Raw genomic sequence first — 20,666 nt, 5'->3', positions numbered from 1 at the left:
TACTTTTATAAAGGTGTATCTATAAGTAACCCTAATGGCCAACCACCCCATCCATGGTAATAACCAAAAGAAGGGAGGCCTTTTTGAGGGGTTTTTTAAGAAAATACTTTGAAAACAAGAGAAAGAGAAAGGATAGTAAGAGCAGATTAGAAAGAGCAGTTGTTCATTTGTGTTGGGATAATATAAGAATAATATGCCAATAGGAGATTTGGTTACTTCCTACCTGTTTACATAGATTTCAATAATAATCATGCCATGATCACCGTGGATAGTGAAAGCCATTTAGGGAAATAAACCAAAGCAATCCATAATCATCTTATGTGGCTTTCTGCCCCTATGCTCAGGAAATAAATTGCCTGAACGTGTCACATTATTTTCCATTCCACCTCATTTGTTCACATCTCCTCCCTCTAAAGACATTCTGGGCCCTGAGATTATTAGAGGGAGCTTAAGGCCAGTAGTTCAAAACAAGCAATTTTCATCTATTAGGAAGGGGAAGTGGATGCAATATAAAATATTTGTTTTGCACCTTTGTGTTGTTTCTCTGACTGATTGTTAGTGATAAATATGCACCCTGTACACACTCATGGACGTAAGAAGGGATCACAAGACACACTTTACCTATAATTTATCTCACTAACAGTGCATGATTTATATGTTGCCTGTATCTAAAAGCATGCAAGAAATAGGATGCATCTCAGCTGGAGGAAGCATAAACATTATTAAAATTAAGTAATGTCACTTGCAATGATAAACCAATAATTTATTGGTATGATTATTAGTCCTTCTTGCAAGTAGAGTTCTATATTCAAGGTTAAGTAGTGAAAAAGGTTATATCTCTAAAATACTACAGATGTAGAGATGGAAGCCATCCTCTGTCAAAGGATGTTGCAGAAAGAGTCATCTGAACAACAATTTAATGCAAATGTGTTTATTAATATTCTAATAACATAAAATAGGATTTGTAAATGTAAATTTATAGAATATTTTAATATTAAAGAAAATTTAACCTCAGAGTCTTCTGATTGAAAATATTTTATTAATAACCAGAAGGCTAAAATTTACCATAAAATTAATTTAAAATTAGAGAATTTGTGGGAAGAGACATGACATAAAAACTTATACATAGAATCAAGTTTTCTAAGGTCACACCCCAAGAATATGAATCTAGATTGGTCATTATTTGGGAAGTCCATTCTCTTCTTTAAAAAAAAAATATGAAATTTCTAGAACCTACTGAGGGGTCTTTTACAAGGTTTTATTTAGTATGTAGTGCCTAATTCCAAAAAGATTGAACCAGTTGCAAATGTGGTGAATTTCCATTGTTTGTGCAAGGGCAGAGAAAGAAATTGAATGACTTCAGGAATAAAATAGCCGGAACTTTTTATTATTCACATTATATTCCTTTTCATGCATTACACGGAGCTAATAAAATTCTTCTACTATTCTGTGCAGATTGGGAAAGAAAACGCTGTAGCCTGGTGACTGTGGACAAAGTCCCAAATCTGGTCAAGGTAAGGCTGATTTAATAAATGCTGGTTTACTTTAAAATCCATCACAAACTTACTTGCTTTACTTACTTACCGGGCCTTCCTGTCATTTATTATGAAAGAAGGAGGGGGTACCATGCTAACTTCTGCCTAATTTTCTTCTCTGGCATTTTTGCATTTGGTATGTTCCCCAGAGGCTTCTGGGAAGGATGTTGGCAGTCATTTAGGCTGATTTCGTCTTTATTTTCACCCCAGAAAATCCTTTCAAACTCTGTTCGTTCTTCGTCCAGCTAGATCTTTCTGAACTTCCCTTTTTTTATTCCACACATCTTATCAAAGAGCAGACACTCCCCAAGACAGATCCATGTTACGGAGGCTGGCTCCAAATGCAGGTATATTTCTTGATGCCAAGATGTTCATAATCCTCAAATCAACTACACTGTTTTGCCAAAGGTGTCTAGGATATGTGATGCTTGGTAACATTCATCCAGAAGGCAAGAAAATAGTGCAAGGTGTCTTGTAAGCATTAGGTTAAGTGTGTAGTTCAGTCAGTACACCAACAATGTTGACACATCTACAGCCCAAGACTTGTTCCCAAGAGACGGGGGAGTATATATGCATATATACTTATGCATATGTGCATTTTCCCACTGTGTTTATTCTGCCAGGTCCTCCCCAACAAAATGTACAAAAATTAAAGAATTAGTGTTTTCCCTCCATTTCAGTTTTAGAGTCAATTCTATGAGGTAAGTCGTCATCATCTATAACGATAGCAAAGCCAACGTATTTGCCATTCTCCAAAGTGCTGGGGCTTCAATGCCATGTGAAAAGTAACATGCTGTACAACCTGTAGGTAATGAAGATGCTAATCTAATAATAAAAACTTTAACGATTTTTCTGGAAGTCAGTAGAGATAGGGAATTTTTTTCTCACTAAGAGAATGAATTGGTATTAAACCCTTTCATTAGTCAAAAACAAAGATTTCTGCTAATATTTGCAGAGTCAAATGGAACTGATTTTCCAGGTTTTATGCCTTTTCAATAGGAGTATCCAGACTCCATCTCTCGCTTTTACCATTAAAACCTTTCCTTTTAATATGCCCCACACAAGACTCTCATTTAAAAAATAAATAAAAGGATTGCAGACCCATGACTGCTCTAATCAACCCTGAGCACTTCTGTTGATCTTGGACTTCAATTCTTCTTAACTTTCCCCATTTTCAGAGTCTTGCAATAGACTATGAGCTATGGTTGAGAAAAAAGAAAAATGGCATAAGATGTTTGAACAGAACCGCGTGGGAATCAGACAGAACTCATGATGCCTCAGTCATTGTAATCATGAACTTAGAACAAAGAAGGGAGACAGAAATAACCTCTGGTTGTTTTCATATCTGTACATTTATTTTTTTAAGATATAAAGACCAAAAAATTCAAGTGTTTTGATTAAAAGGTAACTAATGGACATACACTAATATGTTTTAGGCCTGTTCCTGCAAAATTTGATAGCCACACCTGAACTGTCCAAACTTCTGAGCTTAGGTTATTGATTATGTGTAATGCAGAAAGGGAAATCTATTCCCCTGACGCTTTCTAGAATGACAAACTTCCTTTCCTTTATTTTTGTTCTGACATTCTTAAAAATTGGAAGTGTCAGAGAGTTTTAAGTTTTCTGACAGAAAAGAGAGATATTTTCTCTCTCGCACACACACCTACATGCACTTTATCACTTTTCTAGCTCTCTCTCTCTCTCTCACACACACACACACACACACACACACACACACACACACACACGCTCTGGCCGTAGTATTTTCTGGGCACCTGGAATGATACTTCCATTGCCACTTACAGTTAGGCTTGGCTATGAAACTTTATTTAGTCAATGAAACATAGGCAAAAATAATATGGTCATGTCTAAGTAAAAACATTTAACTTCTTGTGTTGTATATGACAAATTTCTCTTTCTCTCAAAATTCCAAATAGTAGTACTTTATCGGTTTGAGTCTCAGACAAAGCAGCTATCCTAGTTTACACAATATTTTAAGACAGAAATAATGGGTTGACAATTAATGGGTTATAATGGTTTCCTTAGCAATTGAGTAATGATAATTGTATACATGCTTTATTCATTTATGTATTCATTTATTTTGGAAATGGAATATTTAATTAGATTTTGAGCAAAGTTCTAAAAGTAGGAGGTTGTAGAAATGAAATTTGCTTAAAAGTGAGATAAGGGGGTACTACTGGGATGGACAAGGGATGAAATCATAAAGCTAGAGTCATAGATTCATTAGCCATTCGGTTTGCCCCAGGCCTTAGGAAATTCCAGGATAAGGTCTTTCAATGCTGAAACTGGGTAAGCTCCAGGCAAAGTGGAACAATTGCTCACCTTAAATGTAGGACTAAGTGATAGAGCTTTGGTTCTCACCACTTAGCATGCTTCAGAATCACCTGAAAAGTGTGTTAAAATACAGATTGTTGGGGTGGTTGACAAAATTCCACCCTGGCCTTGAAGATCTCTAGACCCAGGTCTACAAATACCATCTTCAACTTAATAAGTCGAACACTAATTTAGCTGCTCCTCCTCAGGGATTATCGCAGAGGTAATTGAGGTCCCAAGTATTGGACCCTATGAGTGGGTGATCATGTAGATGTGGTTGGCATAATTTTAAATCTGGGTCTAGACGTCAGAGACAGAGCAAGTGACAAATCAGAAGCACTAGGAGGATATGGTGCACTGTTGTTCTGGCTTAAAGATGGGAGGGATCACATGGCAGGTCATGAGGGCAGCCTCGAGGAGTTCAGAGGAGCTCTTGGCTGACAACCATCCATGACATGGGACCACGGTCCTGTATCTGCAAGAAACTGAATTCATTTAACAACCGGAAAGACTCAGAAGTAGATTTACCCCTAAAGCTTCCAGGCAAAAACTCAGCTCAGCCAACACCTTGATTTGTGTCACTGAATACAGCATCACTTTAATTAAGAGTGACTTTCAATTAAACCTCAAATTTAACATGTTACTTTGATAGAACTCAATAAAAACATATAATGCCCCAAATGCCATTTAGCATCCTTCTAAAGACAGTTTTCTTTTCATTCACCTCAACCTTCTTTATACTTAAAATGCATATACATTTCCCAGACTATAAAATGCCGCTGTGTGTTCCGCTCATCTGACCGGGGATCGCGCTTCTGCTACCCCTTCGCCGAGGTGTCTACACCAGTGTGTTTACTGTACGGCCACTTTCCTCTAACTGCTTCTGGGTCTAAAAGAAGAATTTCCATTTCTCCTGCTTTGAAAATGATAACCCCAATTAACTCATTTCAGTTTCTCACGTTTTCCACGAATCACCAAGAAGGTGGCTATAAACAACCTCAGCATCTGAGTAAACAGCATTAAGTTTTCATGTAGAATATTGTATTTGATATGCACATAAAAACCTGTGTCAGAGGCAAGGCACCTGCTGTTGTGTTAGGCTCACTTTATTAATAAGTAAAAGCCTGGGAGTCGTGGGTCATCAGCTGGTGTATGGCTGACTCTGGTTTTCAGAATCCTATTTTGGGGTTTTTTACACTCAAGCAAAGTGCTATCAGTTTTTAACCTAGCACAACAAATCGTTGCTGCTTTTTTTTTTTTTTTTAACTTTGAGGTCAGAGAAAGTATATTATATTGTGTTCTCTTTAGCACCCCGCATTGTTTCTCAAACATCACAGGCCCCATTTAAAAAATAAAGTTGGTTGGATAATTGTTTCCAACTTCATCTCAGTTATTCATTTTTCTGTGAGGAGTTACTCTGGACCTTTCTGACTGTTCACAGTTGTCTGTTCTCTTGGCAGCTTATTTATTTCCACATACAATGCTTTTTAAATGACATTTACTCAGTATTATCAGGTACTGGAAACGGTATCAAAGGAGAAAGATTTACACTTCAGTATGGTTTGTGTAACTGTGTGTGTGTAACCTCTGAAGGAAACTTGGAGGAAAAATGTGGAAGCTATTTCTACACCTGCGCACTTAATGCAGATATTCATGAAAGTAAGCAAGCTCCTCTCGGCCTTCATCAGTGTTATGGGAAGTCAAGTGCATCCTCACTGGAAGGCTTGTCATTTCTCCTACTCCTGTCACTTACTGATGATATGTTGTTGATCAAACCTTATAAAGACTTAAACATGTTTTGTCTGAGTTTATGTAGTTTGGGAATTAAATGAGAAACACACGGGTGAAGGAATCCAATGATGGAATGTGTTCTTATTACACAGTTTTCAGATACACAAAGAAAAGTTTTGTAGTTAAATTTTCAGAATCATGAAAAGGGGGAAGAGAAAAAATGATATCGCGACTAGAAGACTGGATTAGGGAAGCTCATTGGAGACTGGGTTCGTCCTGCTGTGTCACGCCCAAGCTCTAGTGCCAGTGGTGTCAGAGCTCTCTCTTTGATGGGACCTTAGGACCTCAGGATGTCACAAAGTTGGGTCAAACCATCTTCTCTGAGGGAGCCAGAGCTGGGAAGCATTCAACTGAAATGGTTGCAGACGAGCCGGTACCGTGGGCAGGTCTCCACGCCAGGAAGAGCCATTTAAAGACGCCGCCCAGGGTGGAACAGAGCTCTCCGGGCAGAGGAAGCGCAGCCAGGCTGTGGAGCAGGAGGCCCGGTCCCCTCTCTCCGTCACCCTGGGCCACACGCCTGCTCACGTCTTCAGCCCCGAACCCCGAGCCGTCTCACCCGCCGCCTCTCCCTGCGGCCTGTTCGTATTTCTTGCCCTCTTACCCTCCGTTCCAGGTGGGAAAGTTGGTTGAAGGTTCTGTTGGTTTTCGAGAAGAATGGCAGAGCTGGCCATGGGCGGAGCGGGCCTGCAGGGCTCTGCGTGGCCTCCAATGTCCCCTGCTCTCCTGCCGGCTCTTCCTCAGCACCACACATCACCGTGTTTCAGGGAGGAAACAATCTTGGAGGGATCGGCCGACTCCTCGAGGTTGTCAGGGCCTGTACCTGGCTCATCAGGTCATGGGCCTCTCTCTAGTTTCTAAACCCGGCGCTCCTTATGCCAAGCCATTCTGTTAAAATGGTCATTTGAACAAGACAAAAAAAGTGACTATATGGGGTGATGGGTGTTAATTAATGTCTTGCGCCCATCATTGGGCAGTATACGCATATATCAGATCATGCCGTCCGGCACCTTAAACTAATACAGTGTTTTCTGTCAATTATATCTCAATAAGACCAGGAAAAAAGTAAAGAAAAATATTTATAAATTGTCCTTTCACATCAGGCCAGCGTGAGCACCGAGCACGTTCACAGCGGCGTTTAGTTCATTAGCCGCGCTGTAAACCCGACGGCACCGGCTCCCAGCCCTGAACGTGAGGCTCCAGCAAGCCTCCGAGCAGCCTCGGCGAACGGGCCTGGGGCCTGAAGCTGGAAGACTCTGCAGCGTTTCCATGGGATTCTGGATCCAAAACATGGTAAACCTCGTAACCGGGCCTTCTCCATGGCTTCATCGGGCAGAGCGCGGGCCCACGGGGCGCATGTAGCGGACCCGCCCTGCCCCGAGGATTAGCTGTGGCCGCGGCGGCTTTTCCTCTGTACCTCCTTCCCCCGGTTTTCACACACCCGCCGTCTTCCAGCAGAGCGGGGACAGTTTGACTCGGGGGACGTGACAGCTGCCGGGCCAGGCTGTGGGGTCCGAGGCATCAGACTCTCCCGGTTTCCCAGGCTTGAAACGTCAGCACTCGGGATAAAATGATCCCTCTTTCCCGCGGTGACAGGGTCGCAATTCGGTGTCAATGCGGAGGGTCACACATTCAGACCATAAGGCAGCGGGGAACCTGTGACCGGGCCCCCTATCTTTCCAGTGACAGCCCTTTTCAGCTGAGCAGGGGTGGCTAGAGTAACTTCAAGCTGCCCGCCTGTTTCCTGGGCGACACATTTTTATACCTTACCAAAACTATGGTACCTGCCCGTTTCCCAGCCTCCTTAATGTTTGTCTTCAAACTGAATAATTATATGTATATTATTGAAATACTTAACTGCACGTAGGCACGCCTCTCTTGATTTTATTTTAGTGTATTTCAATTCAACTTGAAATCTGTATTTTGCATGTGTACTTCGTAAAACTTAAAAATACCTCTCCCAAATGAAGCAGTTATTGTGAGAAAAAAGTCACTACCATGTTGGGGATACTTAGGAAACTGCGTTTACATTAAAAAAACAACCCAAAGTGACCTGCATTAGACAGAATTAATGTTTCAGCAGGCGTGGTTCACAAGTGATACAGTATTCCCAAAGGAAATTTGTCCAGAGTACAAGGCCAGTGTTTTGGTCTCTCGCATCGTCCCCAAGCCCTGAGGGAAGTGGTCCCCAGACCTGAGAGATTATCACGCCTCCCTTGGCGAGCGCCTCGGGCGTCCATTCCTTTGTCGTCACTGCTGCTGCAGCTAGAGGAGCTTCAAAAACCTGAACAACCGTAAGTGGGTAACTTACTAAAGAAGACAGATTCCGAACTTGAGGGAACAGTAATTTGAAGTTTCTGGGATTAGGAAGATGTCAGGCAAGATAATTTCATATTTTAAAGTCTGGCTAATCTGAAAGTGAGTGGGTGGCCATACAAATAGGAAGTTACCAGGACAGAGGCCTAAATGTGCATTTTATGTTCTTCCAGGGAAGTGAAATCTATGTCTAAGGATTAAAAAAAAGAGCAATAGAAATGCATACAGTGTGTTTATTTATCCTGCTTACTTTGGCCAGAAACAACTATGGAAGAAAATTCCCAATGCTGTAAATATGTATTTTACTTTTTCATTTTATTTTATTCTAGACTTTTGCAGGAAGCATTAGGATGCTGTGAGAAGTGAGACTGTAAATTCATAGTTTTACTAAGAAACTCTGGGACGTTTAGTTTTATAGATATATATAAATTCCTATTTTTAAAAAACTGATTTATTAAACTCCTTCCAGTAAAAATAAATTCCATAATAACTATTTTTCAATGACATTATTGGGGGGAAAAATGCAAATATTACTTCATAAAGAATACAGGTTGGAATGCACGAAACATGAGGCAGGGTGGAGGTTTTGAGGAAGTGGAAGCCACAGAAAATCATTTTAGCTTTCGCAACCTCAGCCCTCATCAAACGTGACCTTCGTTCGGGATGAAACAGAAGCCCAGAGGTGAGTGGTACACGGCTGTACTGCTGGTCGCAGGAGGCCCAGCTTCCTGTGGCCCTCAGCCCCCATGAAGGATCTGATTTGAACTAGATGAAGGAAATAGGACACAGAGGCACGCGTCTGCGGCTCAGCAAAGAAGCAGCTCATCAAGTGTTTTCGTTGAAGAGTCCTGAGTGTGACACAAACCATCAAAAGCCTAAAGTCATAAAGGCCACAGGTCAGAGCTCGGGGGCCTCGCCTGCCCCTGTGTCGGAGGCTCTGAGCACTCGGGCACCGGCCTGAGAAGATGGCACAGCAGCCCCGTGCCGGTCTCCCATGCGCCCGCGTGCGATGGCCCTGGCTCTGCCGGTTGCTTCTGTGGTGCTGCAGAGCCAAAGCAGCCTGGTCTCGGTGGAAGGAAACGCTGGCTGACCTGGGAACCTTGGCTAGTCCTTTATGTCCTGGCCCAGCTCAGTGATCAGAGAAATTCAAAGTACCTGCCAATGACTGCGCCTCACTGAGAAAAGTGGCTGGAGGAGATTCGTGCGCACAAACACCCTCATCTCAGTGGAGTGGGTCCTGTGGTGTGAAAACTGCAGACTCATGCGTAGAAACCCTGCAGCAGCGTTTCCCAGGAGGAACCCTGCCCAGTGGGCATTTTAGGAGCTTATAGGTGCCTCATAAACTTAGGCCGCTGAAAAGGTGCTTGTCCATATCACAGTTTAGTGGCAAATTCTGTGTGTTCTTCATATAAAAACATCCTCCGTTTCTATCTGCAATAAGTTAGAGGCCGAAACCGTGGAACCTACAGGCCTGCTGAGAACTGTCTGTGAATGGAAGTAGACTCACGAGCCGCAGTTACCCAGCTCTCATTTCATCCATCAGGTGCAGCCTTCTCGTGGCTTTTCTCCCAGCCCTGGAACATCAGAAGCGAGGGCTTTCGCCCCACGTATTTCTTCCCGAATTGTACTCAGCAGGTGGTGGATGTACTTTCGCATATACGTTCAGGACATCGATTTAAGCACATCTACACTTCTTTCAGGTGAATTTCAGTGACCTGTGGAATTAATTTGATATTTTAAACACAATATACTTAAGGTTTAGATTTAGACTTTGGCAAGAGGGCAAAAAAATATTTATTTCTCCACATAAAGAAAATAAAAATGTTATCCTATGGAAAATCCTCTTACATATCTGCTCTCGTTTTCCTGTTCCATCATCAGCTGTGTCACACACACACACACACACGCGTGCTCACTGAGGTGGTCTGTGGGGGTCCTTGTTCATCCTGATCCTTCACTGGAACTCCCGAAGCACCACAGGTGTCTGTGCCCTACTTCAGCCATCTACTGATATCATGCACTTCCAGGGCCTCCAGAGTTTGTTGTATGCTCAACAAATCAAACTCAGGATCATAACAGTCCAGTAGCAACAATCTACCTTAGCTTATCTGTCCAGTGGCTAATGACCATCTTGCTCACGCCACTGTTCCACTCTTCCTGGCAGAACTTCTGCAGGGAGAATGGTCCCTTTCCTCTATAGACTCTTGCCCATTTGTTAGTGGACAACTGTTGTTTTGGGTTGCTCACAACCCATGCCTTTTCCTCTTTGAACAGCTCCTAGATTTTCCTCGGAATCAATAGGGCCTATGTCCATTTATTTCATGACTCCCAATATGTCAGATAACTCAGGTCTATTGGATGAGATACTGCATTGTTCTGACCAAAATGATTAATTAAGGGGAGAGCTGAAGTCAGGCCAACCAGAGCCATTAAACATCTCCTTGTGTGATTGGCCAAGAAAAAAAAAATTCTCCACTGTGTTCATAATTCTGGTAAAGTATTACCAAGAGTCGCTGGCCATCTTTTTTGCCATTGACTGTGGAGATTCTGAAATACAGAGAAAGTATAAGAGAGAAACATTGTTTGAACACTGTTGGATTTAAAAACAATTGTTTTTTTGCTCTTGTCTATCTATTAAGTATTATTATGATAGGAGATAGGGGGTCAATATGAAACATCAATTTAGATAGCTATGCAGAACTTGGATTGCAAAACCTTAACAAATTGTTTCAGAGTTTATAATGATGCACGAAGTAGGGATTTTCACTATGCATATGCACATTGAAACAATATTAAGGCTGACATTTGTGAAGTGCCAAATAAGAAAATATTAATAAAATACTTCTATCCCCTTTGCACTTACCTATCCTTGGTGTTTTTTACCAAAAATTTTTCATTGCTGACTATGACACCTATTGAAGCTGTTGTGTGTCAAAAGTCCATTACTTTTATTGCTGAGTAGTAATCCACTGTATGGAATGCCATAAATTTTTATTCATTCACTTGTTGGGGGAACTTTCAGTTATTTCCAGTTCATGTCTGTTATAAATTAAGCTGACATGTACAATTTTGCTTTTGTATGGACATATGCTTCCGTTTCTCATGCATAAATACCGAAGGGTGAAATAACTGAATCCTATGATAGATAAATGTTTAATTTTTTTAAATAAACTTTAAGTTGTTTTTCAAACTGATAATACCATTTTATGGTCTCAGCAGGGGAATGAAATAGCTCCAGTTCCTCCATGTCCTTCCCAACACATGGAGTGCTCAATGTTTGGAATTTTAGGCAGTGATATATGGTTGGGGTGAAATGCGTTCCCCTGAGGATTCATGATGTGGAACATCTATCCATTTTCTGCTATGTTACTTTTCTTGTTGAAGTTTCTGTTCAAACAGTTTAGACATTTTAAAATTGTGGGTTGCTTTTTATGATTGAATTTTGAGTTTTTATGTATTCTGGATGCAAGAATATTTTTTAAATATGGTATAGGATTTGTTAATGCTTTCTCCCAGTCTCCAGCTTGTCTTTTCTTTCTCTTCGTAATGCCTTTAGAAGATCAGGCATTTTCAGTTGTGATGAAGTCTAGTTTATCAATTTGTGCTTTTAATGATTGTGCCTTAGTATCATTTATCAAGATAATTACGCTGATCAGGAAAGTCAAACAAGAAGGGTATATATCATACAACTTCATATGTGTGTGTGAGTATATACATGTATATACACCTATATACACACATATATATGCATACACACGTATGATGTTTTACATGTACATATAAACTCTAGAACATGAAAACATCTAAAATGACAGAAAGTGGATGATTGGTTGCCTGGGGGTAGAATTACAAAAGCCAGATCAGGAAACATATCACTATCTTGATTGTAACTACGCTTTTTAGTGTATATTTATGACAAAGCTTAACGAATTTTAAGTTCACCTAAGTGGAGTGAATTGCATGTCAGTTAAATCTTCATAAAGCTGATATAAAACATAGACGACATGGTAGCAGGAGGGAGTATCCCTGTGCTGGGAGCTCAAGTCAAATTAAAGCATGATTTTTAAAAAACAGTTGTCGCTGGACTGTGTCCTTCGTGGTTTTGTGAACTTCTAATTCTTAAATTAGGAAGAAAATCCTAGCATTCAGTGATCATCAGAGAAGGAGTCAATGACTCATGAGACCTGTGGATATGTTTATAATTTCAGTGACAGTAAATCTCACTTTCTCCCCCGCTTTGTAACTACAGAGACAGGCCTGCCGATGTCTGCTGATGATAATCCCAGTCACAGTGCTCCATTCCCGAGGCCCCTGATTTCCCCGGGTGGTTTCTTATGACACGGAATTGCTGTTAGATTCCGATTCTGCAGCTTCCATTTTAGCTACAGTGGAGGCTGTTTATTTTCCACAAGACCAGCCTCAGAATAACTCCTTGTCATCGTGTTCTGACAGCCTGGTTAGGGAAAGAAAGAAGGTAGAGAGAGAAAAATCAGCAAGTAAGCGAAGGCCAGAATGTATGGCAATGAAAACTGCAATTAATTTCCTTTTATTTAGGAAAGGAAATGGTGAAAATGCAATCTAAATGTGCTTAGTTTCCGGCTAATTTGGCTTTAAAAAGATAACTTCTTTAACGACTAATGCAGTTGCCTTGGGCATATAAATGGAAAATCCATGAGCAGCGAAGGCAGGTAAATACCTGCGAGACCTGAATCCAGGCGTTTAGCCCGAGTACCCGGTTCCCACCCAACCCATTGATCTAAAGGACGGGGGGAGAGGCTGGCTCTTCTCTCCTTCTGTGAGGCTTAAAGCCATCAATTCCTTACTGTGAAATGAAACTTAAAAACAGATTACAAGCCATCTAAAAGCAATACCCTTTAGAAGTGAGACAAGTATTGGTTAAAACTTAAAACAAAAGTTAGAGCAGTAAAGAGGACACATACTCGCTGAAAATTGGTAGGTTAAGAAAAAAAGACTCCTCCCGGTTTTACAACAATGAGCAGCAATCCTATCACAATAAAGCAAGGATCACAAAGTATTAGCTGCTCTGCAAATGCTCCCTGTACTCTATTCCCCGATAGACCCCTTTTTGGGTCACTGATAACGTCTGTGACAGTCGATGGCATCCTAACGTCCCCCTGTGCTCTTCGGGTCTCACGTTCAAATACTCTCCTGTTGCGACCTGAAAGGGTTCCCACGGAGAGAGCAGCGTTTCTCAGGGCTGGGTTTGACCACCTGTACGTGTGACGTCAGATGCATTGAAGGAAATCTCAGACACATGCAATCCCTCCATGCAAATGTGCTGCTTTGTAATTGAGGTGAAACACCCCTAAACCTAAAACTTACCACCTTAACCATGTTCATTGAAGCATCTCACAAATGCCAAGAGCTGGAAGCAACACAGATGTTCATAGATGGATGAATGGATACAAGGAAGCGTGGCTTATTCTGACAATAAGGTATTATCCAGCCTTAGAAAAGAGGGGGATCCTGTCATACGCTAGCTACAGCTTGGATTTATCTGAAGGACATTATGTTAAGTAGACTATGCCTGTCACTAAAAGTTGATAGCATGCGATCCCAGGCGTACGTGATTTCTAAAGTAGTCAAACTGATGGGAACAGAAAGTGGAATCGGGTGCTTGGGGAGGGGGGAATGGGAAGTTGTTTAATGGCTGCACAGTATCAGTTTTGCAATGTAAGCGCCAAAGATCTCTTGTGCAATAATGAAAGTATACTTAACAGGACTGAGCTGTAACTTAAAAATGGTTAAGGTGTCCTCTGTGTCAAACATATAATTAGTAATGTTTACTGTGAACACAGGTACAATTTTAATTTTTTAAAATACGTTTCTATTGATTTCAGAGAGAGGACAGGAGAGGGAGAGAGAGACAGAAACATCAGTGATGAGAGAGAATCATCGATCGGCTGCCTCCTGTGCGCCCCCTACTGGGGATGGAGCCCTAAACCCACGTGTGTGCCCCGACCGGGAATCGAACCGTGACCTCCTGGTTCATGAGTCAAAGCTTAACCACGGAACCACACAGCCCCGGCACAAGTACAATTTTAGGAGGCCCGTTGTTTGATGAGTGACAGAGTGATTACCTCTCCTAATCATGTTTCATCCTAGGCATTCCAAAGCTGACAAGTGTTAAGCACGAAAAGCCCAATTTATATGTATATATATCTACAAAATAGGTAAACATGATCAGAATTAATAAGTCTATTTTACCTTTTGAATGGTGTTACAAAGAAAACAATACAGAGTATTGTTATAGTTATTTATATATTTGCCTTGGAATATTTTTACCAGCATCAAACATCTTTAGGTAATAAAATTTATCAAGGGTTTTTACATGAAAATAATAAATTACGATAAGTTAATGAGTTCAATGTGCAGTTAATCTAAGAAGCATTACCTAAGCTTTCGCTCTGCCTCAGATCATGTTTGAAAAACATTTTGCTTCACTATTTTATTTAATATATCGTTTAGCTTAAATTCGAGATCAAAATTCAGCATTTAGGCCTTTACATGCCCTAGGTCTGTATTTGATACTACTGATAAAAATGAATTATCAATTCACAATGGCTGATCAAGTCAAAAAGTGCAAAACCCCACTTGAATTTAGTTTTATGATGTGTAGCTTTTCTGGGAATAAAGATGTTGTATGAAAAGGAAAAGTAATTCAAGTGATATCAATTATAAAGATAAAAGTATAAACCCAAGTGTGAGCGGAGTGCTTCCCTGTGTAGTCTCCATGACAACGGGCCCTCGCAGGCCTGGATTTGCTCACATCACATCCTCAAGTGTCTGTACAGAAGTTGCTCATTAATTATTTTGTAATGAAATGGTAATGAAGGAAAAATATAAATATGTATAGCCACGTCCAGAAACGTTTCCGATGCATAAGACTCGCCGTCTCCGTTTGAGAGGGAAGCATGGGAAACGGAAAACAAAACCCACGCTGAAGACCCAGCGTGGCTCTCTGCAGACAGTGTCTCAGCCAGCGTCCGCGTCAAGGCTGGTTGGAAGTTACTGTCTTCATTTTCCAGGAAAGGGAAGCAAACAGTATTAAAGCAACGTAGGAAGATTGCAGTTAGGAGCAGTTAGCTTGGCCTTAACATCAGGTACATTGTTCGGCTCTCAGAGCTTGCGCCAGGACTGTTCACAGAACTAGCAAGCGCGAGGGTGCAGAGAATTGGGTCATTGCAATCATTCCAATTTTCAGTAACTGCAATTAATTATGTAACCATCTATTAATGAGAAAATTACTTTAAACTTTAATCGTATGTATTTAATTTTCTTTTTATTGTATGAATCTTGAAGAGTTTGCTTCACTTGCAGAGACTATGGCCTCTGTTTCTACCCTCCTAGGATTCTTATACTCTTGCTACAATCGCCCAATCTCTTTCTTAGTGGGTAATGTTTCCCTGTGTTTAACAAAAAAATTTTATATAATCCAAGTTTTTGTAATCTAGCACAAGCCTTATTATTATTAAATCTACTCTTGAACCTACAATCCACCTGAGATTGCCTTTTTGGAAATGTCCTGAGATAAGGGTTATGATGTGGTGTGTGCTGAGGATTGTGATATTTTTAGTATATGCCAGATGGATATTCAGATGGCTCAGGACCTTTTTTCTTGAGGAGCCCATCCTTTACAAGTCAGGTGTCCCGATTTATATGCCGACTTGTTTCTGCATAGTCTCTGTTGTTCCATTTGTCAATGTAGTGTTTCACTTGTTCAAGACTGTGTTATTTTACATATTGCTGTTATGTGGAACTGTGCTGTTTTACAGAGCTACTACTGCAACTTGAACATAAGTTGGAAATAAGTCATATAAGACTCTTACCTTTTTTTTTTTTCTTTTTTTCAAGATCTTCTTGTCTATTTGGGAGTCTGTATTTCCTGAGAATTTTTGAGGCAGTTTGATCTTTTTAATCTGCAGGAGGAGAATTTCAGTCATTAACATTCCGAGCACTGTGTCTGTGCCACCCACACCCGCCTGCCTTTTCTTTCGGATTCTAATTCCACATGTTAGAACCTCGCACGGCGTCACCTGATAACCACGTGTGTTTTTCTGCTTGTCTTTTTCTTTCTTTGTGTTTCTACTCTATCTAATTTGTTGTTAGAATCAACTGTTTGTTCTTAAATTTGGCTATTGTGTGTAGATCTAGAATTCTTTTTATTGTTTTATATGATTTCCAGTTTACTGCTAAAATTCATTTATTATTTAGTTTCTTGAAAATATTAAATTAATTTTAAAGTTCATGTCTAAAAATTTCAATATCTAGAACTTCTGTGTATCTTCCTCTATTGTTTGTCTTTTCTTAGTTTTCACTGAATTATTGTATGCCCATAATCATTTTGCATGCCTTTTTTTTAATGTTTTTATTGGTTTCGGAGAGAGAGAGAGAGAGAGAGAAACATCAATGATGAGAGAATCATTGATCAGCTGCCTCCTGCTGGGGATCTAGCCCACAACCTGGGCATGTGCCCTGACCGGGAATCGAACTGTGACCTCCTGGTTCATAGGTGGACATTCAACCATTGAGCCACCCCAACTGGGCATGCCTTTGTTTTTTAAAGACAGAGCCTATATCCTATATAAGAAAAAGCCTAAATAATTCAAAGCCCTTGTTGATATTATTTTCCACTTGAAAGGATTAACTTTTGCTTCTGGTTGGCAGTTTCCAAGGGATGGTTATCTTAATCCAATCAGATATTGAGCTTATTTGAAGCTGAGTTTCATTGCTTTTCAAGCCTTATTTATTTATAGCTTGCTCTTACCCGCCTGCCAGAGCCTTAGAATCTTCAAAGGAAAGCCCGGAGTATTTACAATGGTCCCTTTTCTGTGGAGGTTCCTTAATCCAATTTCTTTTTCGACTTCCAGCACTTTGAACCTCCTAAACGTCCCATTCTCCTAGCGTCTGCTTCCGAATCAGTAAGTCCTGCCAAATGTCAACTCTCACCCCTCGGCTTTTCTTCTCATTAGCACCCTGCCCCCCTCGAATCCCTGAGAGCTCTTCAGTGCATCCAAGCAGACTGATCTCACTTTAATCCCGGTTTTTAAGTTGTGCTTGTAAGGAAGGCTGACCTGAAACAAGGGAGCCCGCCGTTTCCCAGAGCAAATTGTGCATCTACGATCATCTGTAAGCCAGTATCGCTTGGGCATTAATCACTCGAAAATGAGCATTATTCCAGGTAGTGCGGCTGGATAGCAGGCAAGTTTTAGAACAAGGTATTTGGCAGATAACTATTCTTATGACTTATCTCTGAGTTCGAGACTGAAGCCCTCATCTTTGGACACCGGGTCCTATGTGGCCTGATGTGATATGCCCACGGGTGTTATATCCACACACAGGTCCTGACCACTGGAATTAGACTGAAGCACTTCCTATGGGACTTACTACTCCCACGTGAGCAGCTCCTTATAACTAGCAAATGTATAAGTAATTGTTTAAAATGAGTCTGTTCTGCAGGGAGTATGCACCACACGCCAACCCGCTGACAGTGCCGTTTCACAGCTGAGCCCAGGGATGGCCTTGAGGCTCAGGAGTGCATGGGCCCCTCTCCTCCACCAGAGCTGCAGGGAGCACATCACACTGGCCAGTTTCTTGGAAGAAGAAATGGCCTGTTATGGAGCAACCCGTGACTTCACAGCTGTGCAGGGAATTGGAAGGGGTGTGATAGGAAAGGATTTCAGATCAAAGTATTTGTGACACAGACATTTGGGAAAGGATCCTGTTGAGGAAGTCTTCAAAAGAGATCTAGAATTCTGAAGTACGTGTATCCCAAATGAACTCTCACCAAAGAATCATAATGCAGAGGTGGCCCTAATAATCACGTGAGCGACCTGAGGATGACATGCACCCCTGTGCTTGCTTACTGATCCCACCAGTGGTGGCCCTGGTGACAGAGAATTAAAACTGTGGATGGGCTCAACCTGCAGATCTTCCCCTCGCTGGGGCTGAACCTGCTGCAGCTCCGCAGATATAAACCCCCACGGTGAGGCCTATGGCCCGAATCAGACCCCCGCTGATCATGAAGACGCCGCAGTTTATTCTCATTGATTTAAACATCCATTCTGCATACGGTGTTGTCTTCCTAACATACGTTTTCTGTGCCCCCTCCTGGTACTTGCTACTTGCTTGACAGTGCGTTACAGCACACGGCGTCGCCTCTGAACAGGAAACATTTCACATTCACAAGTCTTACCACGCCTTCCATGTCCCTTCTAGAAGCAGCTGGCTGTGGAGTGATGGAACGGCCTGTTGCAGGCAGAGCTGTGGCACTAGGGCATAAAATGCCCTGCAGCGCGGATGTGCTCTTCCATAGGATGTGCCTCGGTCCTGAACTTACAGAAATACATGAGAAACATGAGAGTTCAGGCGTGAACCTAGACCTGGCCTCCTGTGCAGTGATTCTTAAAAAATGTCCGGAACCGTTTTGTACCTGTCCCTAAAATCCTAGGCTCTTCTCATTGAAAAGCCATAGTACTTAAGAAAGAAATAGCCTTTCAAAAGTGTGTTGTGTAAAAATGTGTACTCTCCCATCTACTCGCATTTTGTCGCTCTGTGTGTATCTTGACTGAAACAGCGTTGATTCCTGGCCAGCATGTGGTTAATGGTGTAGGCCAGAGCTTTTCTGGCAAACCTTGCTCTTACCACTCTTTCATTCTTTGTTTCATAGTCTTTATATTTTCCTCTATAAACATTGTCCTACTTTTTATTTTTATTTTTAAATTTATTTTTAAGTTTTCATTTTTAAAAACATATTTCCCCCTTCAAAATCTTATGTAAAACTTTGAATTCCTTGAAAGTTAGCTTATTTGTTTTTAGAACACCATTTTCCTATATCTTTGGTAAGTTAACGTTTTTTAATGACAGTGATTCTGAATAGTTTTCAAAAGCTGTGTTAGTAAATACTGTGGAATATCTCTATTTCTTAATAGGAGTTTCTGGAGCACAAGACACAGGTGCAAGTTGCCTGTGGCCAGGGTGGCACGAGTCTCGTTCATTTCTCCGTTTCGTGGGCACTGTCCGGCTGCAGTGTTTTGTCACATCCGCTAGGTGACCATGTGTGTGGCGCGTGCCCGTGTGGGCCCCTGACTCCTCTGCCCACTCCACTCCCTACGCTTGAGTGGAGAGGAGACTGTTTCTGGAGTAGGTCTGTACAGGCTATTGCGGTGTTTGGTACAACTCTTTTTTAAGCATAAATAAACATGCTCATCCAATTTCCCATGTACTGTGTATAACCTAAATTTGCAGGTATGAATCTGAGTGATTATAATAAGCGCTTGTCTGCATTTTTGATGCAGATTAGAATACTGTTCATCTCCAATCCTGTTTATCTTTCACAATTAGAGTGTTTTTAAAAATTTCATTACAAATAAATTTCAGTATTTACTTGGCTTTTGGATTAAGTTAATCCACCTGTGTCTAGGTTCCTGTTCAGTAAAGGTGGATTCTTTCATATCTTCAAGCGTAGTGAACATCTTACCTTTTTCTTAAATGGAACAGTGGCCGATATTTGTTGTAAGACAGGGAGACCTAGGGAGGGAGGAGAGGCATAAAGTCACACAGGTGTCAGGGCTGCGCACCTTCTGAGGCCTTTTAGTTCTGTCGGGATTCGGGCGTTTACTCTGGATGCTGTGAGAAAGGGCAAGGGAGTTTTTAACAGGAAAGTAGCCTGATCTGATTGATATTTTCTTCTAGCTTTGTTGAGGTATAATTGACAAATAAAAAATGAATAAATGTAAAGTGTGCAAGTGATGTTTTGATAGATAAATAAATTGTGAAATGATTACAACAATCAAATGAACTAACTCATCCATCATCTTAACAGTTAAGATTTTTTTGTGTGTGGGGGAGAACACTTCAGATCAGCTCTCTCACCAAATTCCAACTATGCATAGTGTTCAGCATGCCGTCTCTAGAACTTCTTTGCCTTGTGAGACTGAAACTTTGGACCCTTTGACCAACATCTGCCCGTTTTTCCCTGGCCCAGGCCTGGCCACCATCGTTCTTCTCTCTGCTTTTATGAGTGACTTTTTAAATTCCAAATATACATGAGATCATGCAGTATTTGTCTTTTACATCTGGCTTCCGTGTAAATTTACATGACTGTTCTTACTTCTGTGTTGAAAATATGCAGGTAGGAGGCAAAGGGTGAAAGTAGAACATTCAGGTTGCTGTGCAGGGCTGCAGGGAGGCGTGCGGAGGGGTGGGGCAGGGGGACGCATGGAGGGAAGGGGGACTGGGGAGGAGAGGGGCAGGGGGACAGGGAGAGGAGAGGGGCAGGGGACAGGGGAAGAAGAGGGGCAGGGAGACAGGGAGAGGGGAGGGGCAGGGGACAGGGAGAGGGGAGGGGCAGGGGACAGGGGAAGAAGAGGGGCAGGGAGACAGGGAGAGGGGAGGGGCAGGAGGATGTGGGGAGGGGAGGGGCAGGGGAGACTTGGCAGGGGAGAGGAGGGAGTGAGGAGGGCCAGACCCCTGCAGGGTGTGCCTGGTTACAGGCATTTTCCCTATTAGTCTGCACACCACCCACCTTGCTTACGGCCTCCCCTGCCTTTTCTCAGGCTCTTCACACAAGAAATATCCGCCTCTCTGACAGGGACTGTCACCCAAGGCCCTTCTGAAAAAGAAATGTGTCCACAACAGTTTTCTTGATTCCTCCCAAACCTGCCACTCTCC

Source organism: Miniopterus schreibersii, assembly GCF_964146895.1.
Source record: "Miniopterus schreibersii genome assembly, chromosome: 2".
Taxonomy (NCBI): domain Eukaryota; kingdom Metazoa; phylum Chordata; class Mammalia; order Chiroptera; family Miniopteridae; genus Miniopterus; species Miniopterus schreibersii.
Note: the sequence above shows the minus strand (reverse complement) of the source record.